General features: G+C 48.7%; 1 pseudogene; it reads right to left on the bottom strand.

Annotated features, from left to right (window-relative positions):
- Positions 1 to 16714: 16714 nt before the first annotated feature.
- Positions 16715 to 17250, bottom strand: LOC123067591 (uncharacterized; annotated as a pseudogene).
- Positions 17251 to 17527: the final 277 nt, after the last annotated feature.

Raw genomic sequence — 17527 nt, 5'->3', positions numbered from 1 at the left:
CGGACCGGGAGTCGCATCCGCTTTGGGAGTGCCTTGTTTAATCCCCGCTTTACGCAATGTGCGCCTGCCCAAAGATTTCAAGGGTCCACGCAAGGTGCCGAATTACACCGCTGATTTACCCCCCGAAGCATGGGTAGAGAGTTATGAGATGGCCGTGGAAATGCTGGATGTGGATGAGGCCGCATGTGCAAAATACTTCACCATGATGCTTGAGGGCACGGCTCGTACTTGGTTAAAGAGCCTACCACCCAATTCTATCAGCTCATGGGCCCAGTTGCGGGCCCGGTTTATACAGAATTTTAAGGATACCTGTAAGCAGCCCAAGTCCATAGTAGACCTGGCGGCTTGTGTCCAGGAGGAAGGAGAATCAACGACCCGTTGGGTGCGCCGCGTTTCGGAAATTTTGCACTCGTCTGACAGGATTAATGCTGACTCTGCGATCTTAACTCTGGAGGGCAACTGCCGGTTTGAGCCTCTAAAATTGAAGTTGGGACGCATGAAGCGGTTCTGTAATGACATGGGAACCCTCATGGCCGCTTTAGTGAAGTATGCCGATTCGGACAGTACCAAGGATCCCGAGCCTAATGATGATGAAGCAGGGAAGGGAAAGAAGAACAACAACTCCAAACAGCAGCAGTACAAACTAGCGGGTCATGGAAACGGAGGCAAGCGCAAAGCGGATGGCAGCGTGGACTTTGTGGCCAACACTAATGCACAGGACAGGGGGCAGCGGCGCAGAGGTAAAGCGGCAAATCGTAATGGGGCTCCTAATCCTAACGCAAGCCGTTTGAACTATTTGTTGAATCAGCCTTGCCCGAAGCACGGGATGAAGGAGGCGCCGACTAACCATCTTTGGAAGGATTGTTATATCATGCAGGAGTTTAAAAACTCTAATACCTTCCGGTATGACCATGGGTCAGGTGGCGGTTCAGGATCCGGTTTACACGGTCCGGGTCACGATGGAGCTTCCGGTTCAGGTTTCAATCAGGGCGGTCACAATAGCCAGAATAATTGGAACGGCCAGCAGCAGCAGCAGCAGCAGCAGCAGCAGCAGTCAGGTTATCAGAGCCAGCCAAAGCAGTTGAGCAATGGGCAATATCATGTTTTCACAACTAGTTTGGATAAACGCGACCGAAAGCTCCACAGGCGAGCGGTGAATTCTGTTGAACCGGCCTTACCACGTTACTTGCGCTGGTCGGAGCAGCCTATCGTGTGGAGCAAAGAGGATCACCCGCCCCGGATAGATAATTCGGGCCAGCTGGCATTGGTGGTAGACCCTCAGGTGGGGGGTTATAAATTCACCAAGGTACTCATGGATGGAGGAAGTAGTATTAACATATTGTACTATGAGACATTTCGCCGCATGGGTTTAACAGACAAAGATCTCAGACCGTCGAATACGGTGTTCCATGGTGTGGTGCCTGGCAAATCTGCATATCCTGTTGGTAAGATAGCCCTGGATGTGGCCTTTGGGGACGAGCACGACTCCCGGTCGGAAAAGCTAACATTTGAGGTGGTGAAGATCCGGAGCCCGTATCACGCCTTGTTTGGCCGGCCGGCTTACGCCAAGTTCATGGCGCGGCCTTGTTATATCTACTTGCAGCTCAAGATGCCGGGTTACAAGGGGACCATAACGGTTCATGGGAGCCGTAGGGTCGCTTTGGAATGTGAGGAAGGTGATGCGGCTTATGCAGAGTCAGTCTGTGCCACGGAGGAGTTGAAGTATTATAAGGACAATGTTGATCCGGCGGATATGACCCCTTTAAAGAAGCCAACTACAGAGCATGATTCAGATCTGAAGTTCAAATCGGCAGCTGAGACCAAGCTTGTTGACTTCGTGCCCGGCGATTCGTCCAAGCAGTTCACTATCAGTGCCAACCTGGATCCCAAATAGGAAAGCGCGCTCATCGAGTTCATCCGTGAGAATCGGGACATTTTTGCATGGAAGCCGTCTGACATGCCAGGTGTACCGAGGGAACTCGCTGAGCACACTCTTAATGTGGATCCTAAGTATAAACCGGTGAAACAGTTCCTCCGCCGGTTTAACGAAGAAAGACGCAAAGCCATTGGAGAGGAAGTGGCCAGGCTTTTAGCAGCTGGTTTTATTATTGAGGTGTTCCATCCAGAGTGGCTTGCTAATCCGGTGCTGGTTCTTAAGAAAAACGGCACTTGGCGTATGTGTGTGGATTACACAGATCTTAACAAAGCCTGTCCGGCAGATCCTTTTGCCCTCCCCCGTATTGACCAGATCATTGATGCCACGGCGGGTTGTGAGCGTTTGAGTTTTTTGGATGCATACTCTGGATATCATCAGATCAAGATGGCGGTTAAGGACCAGGAGAAAACAGCATTTATTACTCCCTTTGGAGCCTTCTGCTATGTATCTATGCCCTTCGGGCTCAAGAGTGCCCAAGCCACCTATCAACGGTGTGTACAGAATTGCCTGCATGAGCAGATCGGCCGCAATGTGCACGCCTATGTGGATGATATTGTAGTAAAATCAAGACAGAAGGAGACGCTGGTGGATGATTTGAAGGAGACCTTTGACAACTTGCGAGCTTACAGGATGATGCTTAATCCGGCCAAGTGTGTTTTTGGTGTTCCGGCAGGCAAGTTACTGGGTTTCCTGGTGTCTAACAGAGGAATTGAGGCTAATCCGGAGAAGATTACGGCTATTACATCCCTAGCTAAACCGAAGTGTATCAACGATGTTCAGCGTTTGGCGGGCCGAATCGCTGCGCTGAGCCGGTTTATCAGCCGCCTCGGGGAGAAGGCTATCCCTTTGTACCAAATGCTGAGGAAGACAGACAATTTCGTCTGGAGTCCAGCTGCTGATGAGGCATTTGAGGACCTGAAGCGGCAGTTAGCCAATCCGCCTGTTCTTGCAGCTCCGGTCGACAAGGAGCCACTATTATTATACGTAGCGGCCAATGCTCGGGCAGTTAGCGTGGCTATTGTGGTGGAACGCAAAGAGGCAGGCAAGGAATATCCGGTTCAGCGGCCGGTTTATTATATCAGCGAGGTGCTTATTGAATCCAAGCAAAGGTATCCGCATTGGCAGAAGCTGGTCTATGGTGTTTTTATGGCCAGTCGGAAGTTGAAGCAGTATTTTCAAGGGCACCCCATCACAGTGGTCAGTTCAGCTCCCTTGGGTGATATTATACAGAATCGGGAGGCGACTGGCCGGATTGCCAAGTGGGCTATAGAGCTTGGGCCACACGGACTGAAGTACGTGCCTCGGACGGCAGTGAAGTCTCAAGCACTTGTTGATTTCATCAATGATTGGACGGAGTTACAAGCACCAGAGGAGAAGCCGGATCACACATATTGGACTATTCATTTTGACGGATCCAGGCAATTGGAAGGCTCGGGGGCTGGAGTCGTATTAACTTCCCCACGAGGTGATAAGTTTTGTTATGTTCTCCGCTTAATGTTCCCTTGTACTAATAATGCAGCTGAGTACGAAGCCTTGCTCCATGGTCTCCGGATGGCTAAAGAGATGAATTTAAGCCGGGTTAAGTGCTTTGGTGACTCGGACCTAGTGGCTCAACAGGTGTCTGGCACTTGGGATTCTAAGGACCCGCTCATGGCTGCATATCGTCGGGAAGTGGATAATATTGCAGGTTGTTTCAAGGGTTATCAAGTGGATCATGTGGACCGTCGGAAGAATGAAGCGGCGGATGCTTTAAGCCGGTTGGGCTCTCAGCGTAAACCGGTCCCGCCTAACGTCTTTTTGGACGTGTTGCACAACCCGTCAGTCAAGCTCCCAGGTGAGGTGGATTTGGCTATCCCTGATCCGGAGGCTCAATTGGTGGCAGCCCTGCATGTTATTCCGGATTGGACAGTTCCTTATCTTGCGTACATGAACCGGGGGAGTTACCAGAGGATGAGATTCTGGCCAGGCAGATAGTCCGGCGATCCAAGTCTATGACGATTGTCAATGGTGAATTACATCATTGCAGTGTATCAGGGGCGTTTCAACGTTGTGTTTCTCCTGAGGAAGGCTGTGAAATCTTAAGAGAAATCCATGAAGGGGATTGTGGACACCACGCCGGTTCAAAGTCTCTGGTGGCAAAGGCGTTTCGTCACGGGTTCTACTGGTTGACAGCGCATGCTGATGCGGAGGACTTGGTTAAACGGTGTGATGGATGTCAGAAATTTTCAAGGCGTGCTCATGTGCCGGCTCAAGAATTGAGGATGATCCCAATAACATGGCCGTTTGCAACTTGGGGGCTGGATATGGTTGGGCCTTTTAAAAGATCCAAGGATAAGAAAACCCACCTTTTGGTGGCAGTTGACAAATTTACCAAGTGGGTTGAAGCGGAGCCTGTCAGCAAGTGTGATGCAGCAACAGCGGTGCAGTTCATCAAGAAGGTGATTTTCCGGTTTGGTTTTCCACACAGTATCATTACTGACAATGGTACCAATTTATCCAAGGGCTGCTATGAAGGAGTTCTGTGAACGTGAGCACATCCGACTTGACGTGTCGTCAGTGGCACACCCCCAGTCCAATGGACAGGCAGAACGAGCTAATCAGGAAATCTTGCGAGGCATCAAACCCCGGCTTTGGTCCCATTGCAAAGACACCAGGATGTTGGGTTGAAGAGCTACCATCTGTATTATGGAGTATCAATACTACGCCAAACCGGTCCACAGGATACACGCCATTTTTCATGGTCTATGGAGCAGAGGCAGTTCTCCCTAGTGACATCCGGCACGATTCGCCTTGTGTGGTAGCTTATGTTGAAGCAGACAATGAGACAGCACGGCAAGACGCTTTGGACCTATTGGACGAGGAGCGTGATATAGCGGCTGCCCGTTCGGCGATTTACCAGCAGGATCTTCGTCGCTATCACAGTCGCCGGGTTAGAACCAGAACTTTTCAAGAAGGAGATTTGGTGCTTCGATTTATCCAAGATCAAACGGATATGCACAAGTTATCCCCACCTTGGGAGGGACCTTTCGTGGTCACCAAGAATTTGCACAACGGGTCGTACTATCTGATTGATATTCGAGGGCATCAAGACTCACGTACATCAGAGGAGGAGACCAACAGGCCGTGGAATATAGCTCATCTTCAGCCTTACTATACTTGAGCCATCGGCTCTATCTATGTACATATCATGACAATGTATATATTATCTTTGATATATCAAACCGGAGCCTCAGCTAAAGCAGGGTCTCTGTCTTTCTCATCATGAGAGGTTACACGGAGTGGTTCTGTTTAAAGCAGCCTCCGGTTTACCCCTTGACATTTGTTTTTTATATATCACTGGGGGCCTTGGTCGTGTCCGAACCAACGAACACCCTTCGATAGGCGACAGCCACCAGATCATTTGGGGACATGGGCAAGTCTGAACCAGTCACGCCTCTTGGTCGGCCTAAGGCCCCAAAATCACTTGGGGGCATGGTCGAACCCGAACCATTGTCACGCCTCTTGATCTGGCATATATGCCACGAGTCATTTGGGGACCTGGCTGACTTGAATCATTGTCACTCCTATTGGGGGCTTGATCCTGTCCGACCATGGTAATACCATCTGAACAGCTCAGTATAGCATATTTTTGCAAATGGTTTTTATCATTGCCTTTGCTTCCATGTTGTTTTCATGGTTTGTTTGTTCTTTGTTTTTGTTGGATTTCTTTTATGTCAACAAGCATATTTTTCTCCGGTTCAGCCAATGATTTTGATCCCCCTTTAAATCCGGAGGAGTCTGCCTGGTTTACCTTTTCCTTGTTAACATCATGGAGTAACCAGGGGGCTCGTATTAAGTCAGTACGGTTTGTATGGGAGCTACTTTCTCCCTTTTTGACGGTAATGGTTTATAAAACCACCGCTTCAGGCTTGGCTAAAGCCAGCTTTATGCTCAAACGTGGCAGGTATTTATGTATCATATATTTGTTATATTACTGATACACATATCAAGATCATAATCCGGCTGACGGTATAACCGCTACCGAAGTTCAAATTTTTCTGATTGCAGGAAATATGAATTAAAGTTTTTCAAGCAAAAGCTTCAGTACTTATGCACGAAGGCATATTCCAGGCAGAAATTTTAACTATCCTATTACAAGGCGGCATGGTGCTCAAACAAAATCATTGTTTTGTGGAAGGATGTTGCAAATAGCTCTTCAAACCGGCTTCCGGTTCAAGCCTGCTCCTCATCCTCCGCCGCTTCAGCTTCCTCGTCTCTACCCATTGGCTGGAAATCAACAGTGGTCCAGTCGATTCCCATTAAAGCTTGGAAAACAGCCTCTTCATGGATCAGGGAAGATGGTTCAATATCAGGGGCGTAAGTGTGCTTACGGATTGGAGGAATCAGATTCTCCGCTTCAACAGTTGGGGCCGGCACTCGCTTGTTTTGATTATTATATTCCGCATGATAATGCGTCAAATCTGCCTCTTCAGCTAGCTGGCAAGCCAGCGGGCGCACTGCACGTTTTATGGCCCTTAAATCCTCCTCGTTGAATTCAGAGCCATCTTCTTTCAGACTGGGATAGCCTTGAGCTGCTTCCACAGGATCAAAGTCAGGCACCCATGCCTTTGCCCGGATTAAGGCATTGATGGCTCCGGTTCGGGCAGCGGATTTTTTCAGCTCCTCAATCTGGGCTGGAAGCATTGACAGCTTGCTAAGAGTGTCCTGGATTAAAGAGGGCGCCGGGTTGTTGTGAGAAGCTGTGGTGATGATCCGTTGGGCTCCGGTATACAATTGTTCCACCAAGGTGTAGGCAGCTTTCAATTTCTTCTGCACATCATTTCCTAAGTGCCCAATACATGTGCCTACAAACAAAATTGGAACGGTCTCAAACTGGATTTACGATACAGCAGATTTAAATTTATCACAGAAGTTACAAGGAGCTTACCAAAGATTGCAGCAGTCATGGAGTGTATTTGCCGCTGTACGGCGGTCAGTTCATCCACCACCGGTTTAAGGGCCGCTTTAGCATTTTCTGCTCTTTTGGTTAAACCGGCCTTCTCAGTGGCCCAGTCAGCCCGCTCTTTCTTGAAGCCTTCTTTCAGCCGTTCAGCAGTGCTCAACGCGCTGGTTAATTCTTGCTTTGCCTTATCTATTTCAGCCTGCTGGGTCTTCAGGGCTTCCTGCAAATCGGCAATCCGGTCCTCCCTGATTTTCACCTCAGCCTGCATACAGATGGCATTTTAAAGATTTGTACAGGCGATCCAAGAAATGGAAGTATCAACCACATAACAAAGTTATATGCCTGATACTTGGGGGCTAATGCACCTTCAATTTTTTGTATATTGCTAGCTTACAAAGTCCCAAGTTCAATGCAAGTATTCAACTTGGCACTTGGGGGCTAATGGCTATTTGATCAAATTATGTTCTAAGGACAGCTTTTTATTTTTGAGCCCCGGTTTACTTATGCTAAGTTAGACCGGCCCTCGAGGGTTATGCCGACGGTGTTCAAAAATAAAATGTTCAGGATCAAGTCCCGGTTTGACCAAGGTCACAAACCGGCCCTTGGGGGCTACAAGGATGAATGCAATGGCAGAAAGGAAAAAAAGGAACTTACCTCAAATTTATCCCTCATCATTTTGACCAGGCCAGCATCACAGTCACGGCTAGTGTAAAGCCGGTTTAGATAGCCAGAGTGAAGATCTTGAGCATTCAGAGCGGCGTATGTCTCTAATTCAACATCCCATTTTCCTTTGTTCAAAGGGGAAGAATCCTCTTTGATGGTATGCCTGGTAAGGGTGGCAGGATTCCCGGGTTCAGAGCGGCCTACGCCGGTAATCACAACATCATCATCTTTTGACTCGCCGGTTTGGGTTGGCGCGGCCGTTTTGTCAGCAGGAGTTTGGGATATCTCAATCTGAACAGAGCTGGCAGGCGGATCAGCAGAGGCTGGAGTATGAATAAGACCTTCTTCAGGGATAACGTCGTCTTGCAGAGGAGGATCATTGGGGATATCTTCACAAGTAAAAACTTCATGATCCGGTGCTTGGTCATGTTCTGGGGCAACATCTTCTTCAGCCGCTCTATCCAGGCGGGCCTTCTTGCTTGGTTTCGGTTTAGCCCTGAAAGAAAAATAAAAAGTCAAGGAAAAGCGTAAGCCATTGCGCAGTATACTGGAAGCATATGTTCGGTTTAACTTACCCAGCAACTATTTTCAAATGTGGTAGCTAGGTGGCCGATGATTCACCAGACGATGAATGAGAAGTGACCTGGTAATCGGAGTCGGATGGATTAAGAGGTTGACGGAAGAAACCCGCTTTAGGATTTAAATCAATAAAAAGGTCGGAGACCTCGGAGCGGCGTTTTCGAACCGGACTGTTTGGTAAACCGGCAGAGGTAACTACCTGGCCACTGTGCCGGGTTGTGCAGCGAGCTTCGTGTTGCTGGGTCTTCATAAGAAATTGGGAATCCAGATAATCCTGAGAAAATTTAACTTTCCGGGTTGCCCGGCAAAATTTTGGCAAAGGCAGGATTTCTGAATCGGAAGAGAGAATGGTTACCTCAACAAAACCCGCATTGCTGGCTTCAGCGTCATCCTGACAAGCATTATCATCAATAAGGCGTGTAAAAAGCATGCCAAGTGAATCAAGTTCTACCTCAAGATCCGGATTACCCACATCATCGTCAATGGCTGGGTCAGATGAAGCGGTGGTTTTTCTCTTATGAGCTGGCTTCTTGATAACCTTGGTCTTGGGCCGGGTTGGCCGTCCAGCCTTCTCCGTTTTGTCTTGAGGAAGTTTCTTGCTCCAAAATGGATTATCACCCTGGATCAGCAGTAATTAAATGTTGAGCATATAAAATAGTAACCGGTTCAACAATAGAGCAATTAAAATATTACCGCTGGCGGTTTGTTGGTGGTGCAGTAAGGAGGCAGACCGGTTTGAGCACAGAGATGCTCCGGTTCATTCAGCATCTTTTTCACAGATTTTGTGACTTCGTCATCAGGGAGTTGGATTTTAGTGTGTCGGAGTGGGTCATCGACACTATCAGTATACTCGCACATCAAATTTGGGCGCCGGCTTAGAGGCAAAATGCTCCATGATATCCAGCAACGTGCAAGGTCTATTCCTGTTAAACCATTTGCCATGAAGGCCCGGAGCTTGGATAGTTGAGGAGCATATTTAATTCTCTCCTTGGCGCTTAGCCTTTGTGGAAAAGGGTGAGTGTTGCTGAGCCGTTCCAGACGGAAGCCAGGCAAGGGATTTTCATTGTCAGGAGAGGTATCCTTGCAATAAAACCAAGTTGCGTTCCATTCCTTGGGGTGAGTATGGAGTTTGACGTGGGGATAGGTGATTTCTTTCCTTTTCTGAATGGCCATACCGCCCAGTTCGGTATTAGGGCCATCAGTGAATTCAGTACGGCGGTTCAGATGAAAGAGATCTCTAAATAACTCGACTAAAGGCTCCTCTTGAAGGTATGCCTCAGAAAGTACTTGAAAGTGACATAGATTGGTGACGGAGTTGGGGCCAATATCCTATGGACGGAGTTGAAAGTTGGCTAACACATCTCGATAAAATTTGGAGCCGGGCGGTTTGAAGCCCCGGGCCATATGATCTGTGAAGACCACGACCTCTCCTTCCTGGGGCGTAGGAGGACATTCATCTCCAGGAACCCTCCAGTGAATCGTGTCTTTGCTATCCAAAGCGCCGATCAGGACTAGGTCATTCAGCTGTGATTCTGTGACACGGGAGGGAACCCAGTTGCACTCATACACTTGTTTGGCCATGACGAGATCTACAAGAAATAAGTGATCCGGTTCAAGGTCATGCCGGATGAAAAGGTGTTGATCTAATTACGGTAAACCGGAGGCAGTACCCATAAACCGGTCTTCTACAACGCAGCATCAGATGGATTCTGGCGGTTCAACCAGGGGACTAATGACATATATGCCGGTTTAGCAATTTTTTCTCTATGGTGAAGTTAAACCGCCTGGCCTAAGCATCGGAAGCAATTGAAACTATGGACAACTAGTCATGCAGAAACAAGTTTCACAAAATCATGTTACAGCCGTGGATCTACAGCAAGCTCATAAAAACAGGAAATATTTCGAAGACTAAGGCGGAAACAGAAGTGAACCATTGAGCGGATATGTGCGGGATATCTATGCGCTTGGATGAGAAATAGCAGGCGGATGCTAAAGGGATCGCTACTAAGCACAGCAAGAGTCCACAGATGCATTCAAGGTCAGAGAACAGCTATGAACGCGCAATGAACATAGCAAGAACATGGAACCCTAAGAACAGATCTAGGTTAAGAAGGAGAGAAGACTTACCGGGAACGGAGAAGATGCGGAAAGACGCCGCAACACTCTGGTACGTTCAGGTTGATGCAGCGGCCCGAGATGAGGCAGAGGTCGACGGTGGCGGCGGAGCTCCAAAGCCGGCGACGTGAGGAAGAAGAAGAAGAAGGGACGAAGGGAAGAAAAAGGAAATAACCCTTCGGTCTTATTTATAAGGCAACCGAGCTAGGTCAAACGCGCGAATCCAGGAGCTGTCATTAAGAGGGCGTTAGCAATTTCACAATGACGTCATGCCGGTTTACAGTAACCAAAACTGATGATGTCATGCCGATTTACAGCAACCAAAAATGATGACGACATGGAGATTCGCCAATTAACAGAAGATATCCAAGATGCAAGATGGTGTGAAGGATTGACATGAACCAAATCAATCTGGGGCCTAATGTTGGGGATATTACCACTACACATAAACCGGCCTACTTGGGCCGGGTTAACTTCCTTAGTAGCATAAACAGATGAAGGCCCAAGGCCTGTAGTCGGTTAGAACATGTAGCCGTGAACCGGCCTGATATATGACTTGTATTGTAAGTAAGGAATAGAGAGATACCAACCGGAATACGAGTGTGAACCGGTTAGGACTCTATGGACCAACGGGCGTCACCCGTGTATATAAGGGGACGACCCGGTGGCGGTTCAAGATAGACAACCACAACTCGAGCCTAGGCGAAGCTTGTTTGCTCCCTAGCCATCGAGATCATATCAATTCCATCACAACTAGACGTAGGCTTTTACCTTCCTCGAAGGGGCCGAACTAGTATAAAACCCTCGTGTCTTTGTGTCCACTTTAAACCCCTTCAAGTAAACTCGTAGCGATGGCTCCACGACTAAGTCCTTTCGCTAGGACATCTGCCGTGACAAATCCACGACAGAGTCCAAACGGAATGAAACCTTCGGGAGCGTGATTTTTGGAACGAACATGATCCGGAGAGCTTGGAGTGCACGTCAAGAAGCAGCCGAGGGCTCCACGAGATAGGAGGCCGCCCCCCCCCCCAGGTAGGGTGCGCCCCTCGTCTCGTGGGCCCCTCGGGCAGCCACCGACGTACTTCTTCCTCCTATATATACCTACGTACCCTGAAACATCCAGGGGCGAAACACAATTTCCACCACCGTAACCTTCTGTATCTGCAAGATCCCATCTTGGAGCCTTCGCTGGCACTCTGCCGGAGGGGGAATCAACCACGGAGGGCTTCTACATCAACATCCTTGCCCCTCCGATGAGTTGTGAGTAGTTTACCATAGACCTCGTGGGCATTTTTGGATTAGTTATGATCTTTGGGAAGAAAAACCAATGCGAGACGGTGCCCGAGGGGGCCACGAGGTAGGAGGATGCGCCCCTGACCCTCGTGGGCACCCCGTAAGGCGGTTAACGCTCTTCTTTTGCCGCAAGAAAGCTAATTTTTGGAGAAAAATATGGGCGAAGGTTTCAATCCAATCGGAGTTACGGATCTCTGGGTATAAAAGAAACGGTGAAAGGGCAGAATCTGAGAACGCAAAAACAGAGAGAGACAGAGAGACAGATCCAATCTCGGAGGGGCTCTCGCCCCTCCCAAGCCATGGAGGCCAAGTACCAGAGGGGAAACCCTTCTCCCATCTAGGGAGAAGGTCAACGAAGAAGAAGAAGGGGGCTCTCTCCCCCTTGCTTCTGGTGGCGTCGGAACGCTGCCAGGGGCCATCATCATCACCGCGATCTTCACCAACAACTTCACCGCCTGCATCACCAACTCTTCCCCCCTCTATGCAGCGGTGTAACCCCTCTCTTACCCGCTGTAATATTTACTTAAACATGGTGCTCAATGCTATATATTATTTCCCAATGATGTATGGCTATCTTATGATGTTTGAGTAGATCCGTTTTGTCCTATGGGTTAATTGATGATCCTGATTGGTTTGAGTTGCTTGTTTTATTATTGGTGTTGTCCTATGGCGCTCTCTGTGTCGCGCAAGCGTGAGGGATCCCCGCTGTAGGGTTTGCAATATGTTCATGATTTGCTTATGGTGGGTGTGGCATGAGTGATAGAAGCATAGACCCTAGTAAGTAGGTTATTTGCGTATGGGATAAAGGGGACTTGATGCTTTAATGTTATGGTTGGGATTTACCTTAATGATCTTTAGTAGTTGCGGATGCTTGTTAGAGTTCCAATCATAAGTGCATATGATCCAAGAAGAGAAAGTATGTTAGCTTATGCCTCTCCCTCAAATAAAATTTCAATAGTGATTACCGGTCTAGTTATCGATTGCCTAGGAACAAATAACTTTCTCGTGACAAAAATCTCTCTACTAAAACTAACTTAGTTGCTTCTTTATCTAAACAACCCCTACTTTTTATTTACGCGCTCTGATACATCTCCAATGTATCTATAATTTTTTATTGTTCCATGCTATTATGTTACCCCTTTTGGCTATTTATGGGCTTTATTTTACACATTTATATCATTTTTGGGACTAACCTACTAACCGGAGGCCCAACCCATATTGCTGTTTTTTTGCCTATTTCAGTATTTCGAAGAAAAGGAATATCAAACGGAGTCCAAACAGAATGAAACCTTCGGGAGCGTGATTTTTGGAACGAACATGATTCGGAGAACTTGGAGTGCAATTCAAGAAGCAGCCGAGGGCTCCACGAGATAGGAGCCCCCCCTATAGGGCGCGCCCCCTGTCTCCTGGGCCCCTCGGGTAGCCACCGACGTACTTCTTCCTCCTATATATACCTACATACCCCGAAAACATCCAGGGCGAAACACAATTTCCACCACCGTAACCTTCTGTATCCGCGAGATCCCATGTTGGAGCCTTCGCCGGCACTCTGCCGGAGGGGGAATCAACAACGGAGGGCTTCTACATCAACATCCTTGCCCCTCCGATGAGTTGTGAGTAGTTTACCACAGACCTACGGGTCCATAGTTATTAGCTAGATGGCTTCTTCTCTCTTTTTGGATCTCAATACAATGTTCTCCCCCTCTCTTGTGGAGATCTATTCGATGTAAACTCTTTTTGCGGCGTGTTTGTCGAGATCCGATGAATTGTGGGTTTATGATCAAGTTTATCTATGAATAATATTTGAATATTCTCTGAATTCTTTAATGTATGATTGAGTTATCTTTGCAAGTCTCTTTGAATTATCAGTTTGGTTTGGCCTACTAGATTGGTCTTTCTTGCCATGGGAGAAGTGCTTAGCTTTGGGTTCAATCTTGCGGTGTCCTTACACAGTGACAGAAAGGGTTGCAAGGCATGTATTGTATTGTTGCCATCGAGGATAACAAGATGAGGTTTATATCATATTGCTTGAGTTTATCCCTCTACATCATGTCATCTTGCTTAATGCGTTACTATGTTCTTATGAACTTAATACTCTAGATGCATGCTAGATAGCGGTCGAGGTGTGGAGTAATAGTAGTAGATGCAAGCAGGAGTCGGTCTACTTGTTATGGACGTGATGCCTATATACATGATCATGCCTAGATAATCTCATAACTATGCGCTTTTCTATCAATTGCTCGACAGTAATTCGTTCACCCACCGTAATACTTATGCTATCTTGAGAGAAGCCTCTAGTAAAACCTATGGCCCTCGGGTCTATCTCTTATCATATTTGCTTTCAATCTACTTTTATTTGCATCTTTACTTTTTGCATCTATATTATAAAATATCAAACATATATTTATCTTATCATACTATCTTTATTAGATCTCACTTTCGCAAGTGGCTGTGAAGGGATTGACAACCCCTTTATTGCGTTGGTTGCGAGTTCTCGGTTTGTTTGTCTAGGTGCGTGGGACTTTTGAGGAGCCTCCTACAGGATTGATACCTTGGTTCTCAAAACTGTGGGAAATACTTACGCTACACTTATTGCATCACCCTCTCCTCTTCGAGGAAAACCAACGCAAGCTCAAGACGTAGCATGCTCTTTATTATCTTGCAAACCTATCCAACAACAACTACAAAGTACTTCTATTTTCATACTTGTTCTAGGTAAAGCGAACACTAAGCGTGCGTAGAGTCGTATCAGTGGCCGTTAGGACTTGAGAGAATATTTGTTCTACCTTTAGCTCCTCGTTGGGTTCGACACTCTTACTTATCGAAAGAGGCTACAATTATCCCCTACACTTCTGGGTTATCACCATGGTGCCCGATTAGACGCGGGGGGGGGGGTCAGGTGGGGCGTCCAGATTTGGCACAGACGGAGAGACCGGGGAGGGGTCATGGTATCCTGCGCTAGCCTCGCTCGCATGCGAGGCAACAAACTGCACGTATGGATCTTTTGGAGGATTTGGTATGTCGGGGGGCGCCGCACGATCATCATTGTGCATGCGGTCGGCCAGCAATGCATGCGGGGCTGACCGGCCGTGCAGCGAGGTCATGGCGCAAAGGGTACGTGGTCATAGAGGTGCAGGACAGGCACGTGATGATGAGTAAAAGGGCCAAGGATGGACCCGGGACGTGGAGGCAGAGGGGAGAAGGCCAAAGAGTTATATGATTGGAGGAACCGACTGTAGTGGGCAACGGCCATTTCTAGCTGGTCAAAAAGAAAAGGACGAAACCCTTCAAAGTCAAGGGACCCCAGTTTGAGAATTTGAAATTTTACTGGGCGAGAGGAGATGCCAGATTTGAAAATGAGATCATTAACCTTGATTGCATGGAAATCTTGTTTAACGGAGAAACAGTGGTTTAGGGCTGACTCAACTAGTAGTTCATTAGGCCTAACAGTAATAGGCATGAAGGTAATCCAGAAGGGATGAGAGTGGTAAGTGTAGTGCACATGAGGTGGGAGCTGGATAAAGCAACTAGCATTGAGCATGCGGTAAAAAAAGCTAATACCGGGTCGTTTTCGTCTCACCTTAGGCAAATCCCGAGATGCTGACACTAATGACAGTGATGCAGTGACGATCGGCGATGACGAGGAAGTCGTGGAACCGTACGACGGGGGCATGGCATCGCCACAAAGAAGGCGTCGGGCACCACCCATTAGCAGAGGCCAGGGGAAGCGGATCGGCTGCCCCTCTTGTGGTAGTCACCCATGGAGGCTATCAGTTTGGCAACGGCAGGCGATGCAACGGTGAAGGAGAAGCATGAGTCACCGTCGTCAGTGGTAATAAAGTGGTGGTAGGAGCCGCCGAATAGGTGAGCAAGGATGAGGGCCATGGTAGTGGCGTTGAGGGCGAAAGGGAACTGGATGACTCGCGCGTACATGTGGCAGCCATGGGGTTGGCAACCAGGATCGACGATAACGTGGGAACGAAGTTGTGACCAAGCCACAGCTTCAAACTAGATCCCCAGGTCAGTCGGGATTTGGAGTACGTGGGCAAGCGACATGCAAGAGGCAGGGGTGGATGGCGGTGGTGGAAGGGGTGGCAGAGTTCTAGTGAAGGTGAAGGCGTAGTTGCGGTGGTGGACCTTGGATTGGTCGAGGATGATCTCAGCGACGCGCGAGGAAGCAACATGAAAGCGAAAGATGAGAGGGGAGCACATGGCAACGAAGAAATCCGCAGCACTGCCGCCAAGAACAGCTTGGAGCAGGGCAGCGATGGTAATGGTGTCGATATGGCGGTTGGAGAATTCAAAAACAACGTAGAGGGGCAACGCGAGGTGGAGGGCAAGGGTGGTGATGTCGAGGCAAAGGTAGAGGCTGCAGTCGTCCTTGAACTCGAGGTACATGGCGCGTTGCCGCAGCCCAGGAAGCATCGGAGAGCTACCTGGCCGGCTTTTACGTAGGGCTGGTCGAAGAAAGGCAACGGTGGTGACGCAACAATGGGGATGAGCTCGTCATTTGGGTGAGTGGTGAGGGTGAGGACAGGTGGAGTGGCAGCTGGGGAGATGTCGGCTGCCGGAGCGTGACCAGGGGGCGTGGAGTTGGTGGTAGCCGGGGGTGGTGGAGGAGGCGGGGGGAGAGGAGAGGAGAGAGCCATCCTAGTTGGTGCCTAAAGTCTTATGTGAGTCGTGAGAAAGTTGTTGTGAGGTGAGAACTGTGGAAAAGTTGGAAATTTTTTGGTTGTGAAAACTGTGAAACTAAAAGGTGGAATTATACACTGCAGCAACATGGATATACACTGCAGCAGCAATTTCAGCAACATCAATTATACCGTAGCTGGTGCTAAATAAGCATATAACTCATGTCTGACGATCACATATAGAGAAAATTAAGGTCGAATACATCAAACATAGCCACAATTCATCGAGTCTAATTATATAGCCAGCAAAGCATTGCTCAAATGGAGTCGATCTAGATATTAACACTAGACCAGCTACTAGATTCGCAAATACAGCAGTACTCCATCAATCGTCACAGCAGAAGTAATGCATGCATACTCTACATTATTCCCTAGAACTACGCTCTCATATGTACCTCATGAGCTGGTCCACGACCACGAACATGATCCCTTGCAGCTTGCTGCTAGCTGAACTATTAGGCAGTGTACTGCCTACTGCTTGCCCCACCCATCACCTTAAAGGAGATCAGACAGGCAGGTCAGATTGCACACCAGGATGAGGCAGATGACCACGGTAAAAAAGATCTTGCCGAAGATGTATCCTGGGTCGGCAGCGAGGAAGATCCAAACGGCGCCGGCGTAGATGCAATGGAAGAGGAAGGTGACCGCGAGCGCGAGGTAGGCGAGGGCGCGGCGGGCCTGGCAACGCGGCATGGGAGCAGCAGCACCATCGCCGCTGCGGCCGCCTAGGTTGGGGCGCAGCACAGAATCCTGGTTGAGAGGGCGGCCAACCAGGCGGACTCCGCGTCCGTCAGCTCAACACACGGCAGAATGGAGGAGAGCTACAGAGGAACACCATATATCAGCTTGGCGCAATGTGAAGCTGTCAAGCATGCGAGCGAGAGGGTCACCTGGCTGCACGACACGTCGAAGTAGTCGACGGCTATGTAGCCGACTGCCATGCCGAAGACGATGGTGAGGGCGTTGAGGAGCGCATATATGCAGAAGAACATCATCATCATCACTTCTCCCCAAACATGCATCATCGCCATCCCTAATCCCCGAGCAAGCGACTTCGACTTCGCCGTGGACGAACGTCGAACCAACACTCACCACAGAGGCTGTGTAGGAAAACATGAAGATCCATGCCAAAACTCAACCACCCGCATTGAGGGTGATGCAGCTCCGACTCTGAAGCAAGATCCAAAGGAGAACTATGCAAGACTTGTGTCATGGAAGACCACCAAATAGACCACCTGCTGCCTGTCATTGTTGCCACATGGGTCCCGCTGCCGCAACTCCGACTTCACCACAACAACCAAACCAAGG

The sequence above is a fragment of the Triticum aestivum genome, chromosome 3B (genome assembly GCF_018294505.1).
Source record: "Triticum aestivum cultivar Chinese Spring chromosome 3B, IWGSC CS RefSeq v2.1, whole genome shotgun sequence".
Taxonomy (NCBI): Eukaryota; Viridiplantae; Streptophyta; class Magnoliopsida; order Poales; family Poaceae; genus Triticum; species Triticum aestivum.
This window is presented reverse-complemented; position numbering and strand designations above follow the sequence as displayed.